Genomic DNA, 7,500 nt, shown 5'->3' with positions numbered 1-7,500 from the left:
GTGTGTGTGTGTGTGTGTGTGTGTGTGTGTGTGTGTGTGTGTGTGTGTGTGTGTGTGTGTGTGTGTGTGTGTGTGTGTGTGTGTGTGTGTGTGTGTGTGTGTGTGTGTGTGTATAATTTGGCTGTGCATCTACCAAATGTACATGTTGGGATCTTGAGGACTGATGTGCTTCTGCTGATACAGTATGTTGCATCTTTCGACTTCGTAGCACAGTTTCAGCTTCTGCTATTGACCTAAATCTTCCAGTGTTGATGGATTGGCTCAAAGGGAGATCAACTACCGTACTGTAAATGGTCTTTTCCCGGCCGCGAGCACCAGGCCAATAAGACCCATTTACTACGTAATGAGAAAATAACTGACACATAAATCCAGGAAACTTATCTCAAAGTAATCACCGTCCACTATCGAACCGCCATCAAAAGTTAATTTGTCCAATTCCCTTCCAATTACGACACACAGGCTCAACCTCATCACTCTGAGTTTTGGGTCTAACAAAAAAGAAAAGAAGTTAGTGATTTGTTAGCGTTACACATGTGGCCCACAACCCAGTTTCTCACAGAGTCTTCTGAATGAATTCTCTGCTGTTGCACGGAGGCGTTCTTTCTGTATTTTGTCTGGTTGTAGGCGTAGCCTCAGCCTGACATCCAGACTTCAGTCAGTCAGTGATCAAATGTAATATGTCTCCCTCTTCACCCATTTTGTTCTGAAAGCTACATCATGAATGGAGGGATAGTGTAAATCCTAGTGTTTTAAAAGCTACATCATATGTGGAGTATAGTGCAAATCCTTAAAAGTTACATCATGAATGGAGTATAGTGTAAATCCTAGTGTTTTAAAAAGCTACTTCATGAATGGAGTATAGTGTAAATCCTAGTGTTTTAAAAGCTACATCATGAATGGAGTACGAATTACAGATTGCAATGTTCTTGACTGATTACGATTCACGATTTCCTTTTTTTTAAGTCAACGATTCTGATCTATAGTTGACAGCATACACAACAATAATTTTTAACCTTTCTTAAATTACATAACTTACATTTTCAAATGTTTCATTGGTTTCATTGGTTTCATTTGTCAATATATACATAACATAATAGCCGATATAGTGTAACCAGGTTTATGGCATCTGTGGGGCCTCAAGCCTGGCCAGTTCAAGAGATTAGTCCGCCCCATGATTTTTATTGACAGCCTAGTGTGATTGATACGCTAGACCCATTCTGCCATGCTGCCTTCCTACATGCACTGTTTACTACTGTGATGACCCTCCCCCACATTGTTTGCTTGCTTGCTCTGCTTGTGTCCTTGTCTCACAGGATTGTGGGTGGAGCTGGCAGAGCAGAGCTGGGGAGGGTCATCAGGGCAATTGGGGCACACCTGGGCCGGTGTGTCCCAGGCCTTTATACATTCAGGCTTCCTTAGTATTGGCTTCCTCTCTCCACCTTTTGGTTACTTTTGTTTGTTTAGAAGCATGCCTTTGTTTTTACACTTCCAACATTCATGCTGCACATACTACACTCTTATCCATGCACTGCTTACACACTGCTACTCATTCATATTGGCTGACATTTAGTTATTTTGGTACTTTTCTATAGTATTTAAATAAATTCCTTTGCTTATTTCTTAAATTGTGCCTGTGTCTCCCTTTCTTGTTGCAAGCTTGAGCCAGCTTGTAACACTACTACACAAATCAAAAAGGAGAAAATGGATCTCCTGGAGAAGATGTAGTTGAAGAGCCACAACAGGTCTAATTTACCTTGCAATCTAAAAACGTCATTGCAGCTATGTTCAACAGTTAGCTTTGTTAGATAGTTAGCTAACAAGCTAATGTTTTTAGTGACTCAAGATACACAGCTCAGCTGAGAGACACAGGAGCGGGAGGGGAAAGAGACTGATGTGTCTTGCTGCCTATGTTGGCCTTACAGGCACTGTCGGGTGCCTTACTCAAATATAAGTTATATATTCCTTGTTACTTGTTACTCATTTCAAAGTAACATTATTATTTACTTATTACTCTCTGGGTGCATTCATTTGTTGTGTTACTCATTATTTTATGTCCATACACGTGACCCAGAATTGCTTCCTTTCTTAGGGCCTGTGTCGACCGGGGACGTTTTATGAGTTGTCAGCTCCTTTCTGTCATTCATTTCTATCTACAGACGCGACAGGCGTGCTCCTTTTCCCAGCGCCGCGCCTCGTGTTTTTAGCGCTCTCGGCGGCTGGCGTTTTTGGGCGGAGCACTCCCAGCGCCTAAAGTTGAAACTAGTTCAACTTTTGGAGAGGAGCGCGCTCATCAAGGTAATGCCCCTTGCAGATGATGCAAAAATAAACGCCCTCAGCGCTCTGAAAAACCGCTATGGAAACGCTCTGAGCATGCATATTTTTGCTTTTCAAAGCGGTCCGCCTGGACACAAAGCCTTACTGTCAGAATTCGGTACAAAATAGTCACTTCATCAGTCCAGATGTCGCCAGTCGTAGGTCTATCCTGCATGGCTGCAGAGGTCTCATCGTCGTGGGGTGTTTTTCTTGTGATGTTGTAGCAGGTGTTTTTTCTTGTGCTGTTGTAGCAGGTGTTTTGGGGGATTTGAAGTTGTGACTTTCGCAGAGGAGAGAGTCTTAGTACCTTTCCTTAAAATGTACGACGATGTTAGACGTCATAATTTTTGCTTTTGGCAAAATCAAAGTAATGGGGATATTTCCAGCGATCGAATTTTGAGGATTGCATCTTGCAAGCTAGCTTGCTCGATGTGTGCATGGAAGTTTAGGTCGGTAGCGGTAATGACGGAAATTAATCTGGTGATGTGGAATTGGATTGTTGGCTTTCAGGGGAGTGACAACAAAAGTAAGGTTGTAACAAGTTATTATTTTCTGGGTAACTGTAATATTATTACTGACATTTTCATAGTAATTCATTACACTAATCCTTACTGGGAAAAGCAATATTATTACTGTAACACGTTACTACCCAACACTGCTTACAGGTATTACAAATTGTGAGCTTTGTGTCTTCTTCTTCTTCTTCTTCTTCTTCTTCTTCTTCTCTTCTTCTTCTTCTTCTTTCTTCTTTCTTCTTCTTCTTCTTTCTTCTTCTTCTTCTTCTTCTTCTTCTTCTTCTTCTTCTTCTTCTTTCTTCTTCTTCTTCTTCTTCTTCTTCTCCCGCTGTGTGCACGACATGAATCATATATCCAAACGGATACTGAGAGTGCTTGGCCCTATCACCGGTCACGGCCAAGCAAGCGAACCTGACCGGCAGATCGATCAGTGCAACGCTCTAGTAAATCATTGTTCTATAAGCTACAACATGAATGGAATATATAGTATACAATACTGTAGTTCCTTGTTCTAAAATCGACAACATGAATGGAATATAATACTATACTAGTTACCAGTGAACACACACCACCACCTCCTACCAGTTAAATCTGTGTTCAACACGTGAGAGATGCCAACACACGCTCTGTACAGACACTACATGCTGATAAACATGGTCACTCACACAGACAGCCGTACATGTTTTTCGCACTGAAAACACACAGCTATATACACACAACCAATGCCAAGTACACACACATGCACGTGCACGCACACACACACACACACACACACACACACACACACACACACACACACACCACACACACACACACACACACACACACACACACACACACACACACACACACACACACACACCACACACCACACACACCACACAGTACACACACACACACACACACACAGACATACAGACACACACGCGAACGCGCACAGACACGCACAGACACACACACACACTCCCTGAGCTACATAAAGACATGAATAAGCGGGACCCTTGGGGACCAATTAATGTGGGTGTAGAATAGCAGATGCAACCAAGCCGGCTCTAAGTTTAAAAAAAGAGAGATAAAATTAGAAACTATTTGACGTACAGTAATTTGCTCCTCATCCGCGGCACAGGAACAGCGACAGAGTGAAAAGTGTATTAAGGGGAGCAATAATTTGTGTTAACTAGAGTTTACCTTGACTTGGAACAAGGGCACACTTTTATCAATGGCAACAGCTAATGAGAGTCTAAATGGGAGTGTGCTTAATTAAACCATATTAATTACATTAGCGACAAAAAGAGGCATACTATGAGACTGAGCGGGCAGGCAAGTTGACTCAATAGTGTAGCTCCAGTGAGTGATCACACACACACACACACACACACACACACACACACACACACACACACACACACACACACACACACACACCACACACACACCACACACACACACACACCACACACACACACACACACACACACACACACACACACACACACACACACACACACACACAACACAAGCACTAGGGGTGGGGAAAAAATCTATACAGCAATATTTTGCGTGCCGACATATTATATCAATACACTGCACTGACGCCAAGTACCACTAACCTCCCCACAACACCTCCTCCAGGACCCTGGCTGACTGCAATGAACTCAGCTCACTCCTCTACCCCACCACCTCTACCCCCCGGCCCGGACCTCAAAGCTCTCATCCCAAACCCAGGCCAGGACGACACATGATGCTGATGGAGCTTTACTGGCGTTTTGGGTTGACAGAGAGGAAATAAACGTTGAAACAGACTCCACAGTGTACTCCAAGCAGTTTGTTTTTGAGTATGTTTAAGTGCTTTGTACAGTGCGGTTCACTTTACATTAGTTTTGAGGGAGACTTGAATCCATTTGCTGATAGGGTAATGCACTACATGTTCTCACTCCCTCTGTCTCTCTCGCTGTCATCCTCACTATCTTGTCTGTCTGCCTCTGTGTGAGTATTCCTAACTGATGAAGGAGAGAGAGAGAGAGAGAGAGAGAGAGAGAGAGAGAGAGAGAGAGAGAGAGAGAGAGAGAGAGAGAGAGAGAGAGAGAGAGAGAGAGAGAGAGAGAGAGAGAGAGAGAGAGAGAGAGAGAGAGAGAGAGAGAGAGAGAGAGAGAGAGAGAGACTGAGTTGGAAAGCAGACTTTGGAGAACTTCAACAAATGTCTAATTCCTGCTTGTGGTTATTAATGAGCCCGCTAACTGCCACCTCATCAGAGACAATAAATATGAGTGACGGTGGGGGCTGTGGGAACGACCATGGGTGGGGGGGGTGGGGGACATCTTTACAGCCTGTCTCCCACCTCCCTGCTCCAGCCATGATGGAGAGCGTACGTTTGGGCTGGAGGGGGAGGGTGATGGATGGCTGGGCTCTGCCTGGGATGGCGCTCCCTATCAGGCCAGCCACCCAGAATGAGCTGTCACCCAGCTGCATGATGGCCTGTGATCTACAGGCCCCACTGTTGCCACACCGGAGCTGCGTCACACTGCGATGGATGTCCTTGTACCTCCTCTGAGAGCCAATCACAGACAGAGACTTGAAGGGGTGCAGTAGGGGGCTGAGGGGGTACTTGATGATAAAAGGTTTCTTGCCGCTGTTGCTTATTCATCTGTTCCAAAACTCAGACCAATGACAGGAGATGCTCAGGCTCAGGCACACAGTAGCACATTGTTACTGTAACAGTAGTACAGTGTGATGTTAGGTGGGCTACTATAGGCAGGTGCCAAGCAATGCCCATGCTTGCTTCGTGTGCAGGTTAGGCTCGGGCAATATTGAAAGAGAAACAATGATAAATTATATTATCGTCCAAAAAGAAATGTTGCAACTATTATTTAGAAAGATTCTGACCAGAAGTCTTGTTGTTGTTTTCGCTACTGGAACACAGACTGCTTGTTTGACACAGGCCTTTGCTACAAAGCTACAATCCCAGGAAAAAATCAAGAATTTTTATCCCAGCTTCCAATCAGAATTGATAAAGTGGGCGGTGATGAACATATAGCATATAACATAGAACTATCCCGACTGCCTTTTTCACATTAGAAACGACACAATGTCATATTGCAAATCCAATGTATTTACTTTCCTTGAAACAGGCTTTTTCAGCTGTATGGATAGAAACCATTTCTTTCCCAGTGTGCCTAGTACAGTAACTGCCCTCATAGTGTCATTTTTTTTTGATATGCTACAACAATGCAGTGAATCATATAGAAAGCAAGATAGAAAAGGAAAGAGAGAGACTTACTATAGCGCAAGATTCATAACAGGTGTCGCATAATTGAACATGGTTCTGTTATCGGGAACACGTGAGGGGCATTATCGTGAGCAATCTGCATGATACGTCGTCATATCAGCCCAAGCCTATAGTGTCTCGTTCTTTCAGAGGCAGGCGGGCCATTAACCGCACAGGGGCCATCAGTGATGCCCATCCTCACACATCACCATCTCTACTCTACTCTACTATACTATACTCTACTCTAGCATTGAACTACAAGCATGCAGGGTTCAAGGACACATGTGTTAGGCTAATAACCAAGGCAATAACTGCGGAAGAGCAATGAGCCATCCTTTCATGTAACTTATATCCACTCCGAGCAATCAACAGCAGATTGGGGTCGTGGGGGTCAAGTGCTGGCAAGGTGTTACGAGAGGAGGCTCCAATCCCAACAGTGTGTGACTGACATCCATCAAGCAGCCGACACACATTCATTGTGAGGTGGCGAAAAAAGAAACATCTAAATTACAATCAGAATTAAGCACAGAAAAGGGTCTGCAGCCTAAGTTACTGGTATGTGTTTCTTAAATAGCCTGGCTCAATGTAGTTTATTGTCGCACATTGTCTTCCGTTCCAAGAAAGGAGAAGTTTTATCTTTGGTTACAACAAGTGACCTCGCAGACCCCGGCAACCGGAAGCCAAGGTGGGGATTCAGATTTTCTTTGAAGAACAGAATGAGCTTGCAGATATTATCTCTTTCATATCTCTCCCTCTCTCTCCCTCTCTCTCTCTCTCTCTCTCTCTCTCTCTCTCTCTCTCTCTCTCTCTCTCTCTCTCTCTCTCTCTCTCTCTCTCTCTCTCAGCCTTCCTTTCCCTCTCCCTCCCTACGGGCATCCTCCCTTGTGAAACACGATAGCTTGGGAAAAGAAGACTAAAATAACTGTGAAAGTGCTAAAAATACATCCAGCAGCACCGTTCGAGTGTCAATCGGTGGACAATGCTGTTTACCCACCTTTTTATTTCGGAAATACCCACCTTTTTAAAAAAACATTTACCCAGGTTTTATGCTAAAAACAGCAGTCTATTTTTTCTAGAAGGGAGCATTGTTAGTGGTACCACTCTCCAAAATAGATAGTGTAACCAGTGCCACCCACTCTCGGCTCAGTACGGTAGGGTGATGTGAATTTTACTTAAATCAAGTGCTCCCTCTGCTCTTCATTTGACATGAAATAAAAGAGTGAGTAGCTCAATCCAGAAAGCGCGGTGTCCCTGGTGCAGCGGCTAAGAGCTTGGTTAAGCAGTCAGCTAATGTTAGTTTGCGACTTTTAGCTAGCCAATGTTAAACTCCTCAGACTTACTTAGTTGTGAAATGCTAGACACAACCATAATATTGCTTCCAATTCAGCACCACGGACAGAGCTAGAA

At 44.0% G+C, this 7,500-nt stretch overlaps 1 protein-coding gene across 2 annotated transcripts in view; it reads right to left on the bottom strand.

The window, feature by feature from the left end:
- Nucleotides 1-7,500, bottom strand: part of fgf13a (fibroblast growth factor 13a) — a gene marked incomplete at both ends in the record, with an annotated part of 258,707 nt that overhangs the window by 144,862 nt on the left and 106,345 nt on the right. The gene's annotated exons all lie outside the window — the stretch shown is intronic.

This window comes from Notolepis coatsorum, assembly GCF_963971535.1.
Source record: "Notolepis coatsorum genome assembly, chromosome: 16".
NCBI lineage: Eukaryota > Metazoa > Chordata > Actinopteri > Aulopiformes > Paralepididae > Notolepis > Notolepis coatsorum.
The sequence above is the reverse complement of the archived record's forward strand: the minus strand, read 5'-3'. Positions and strand labels throughout refer to the sequence as shown.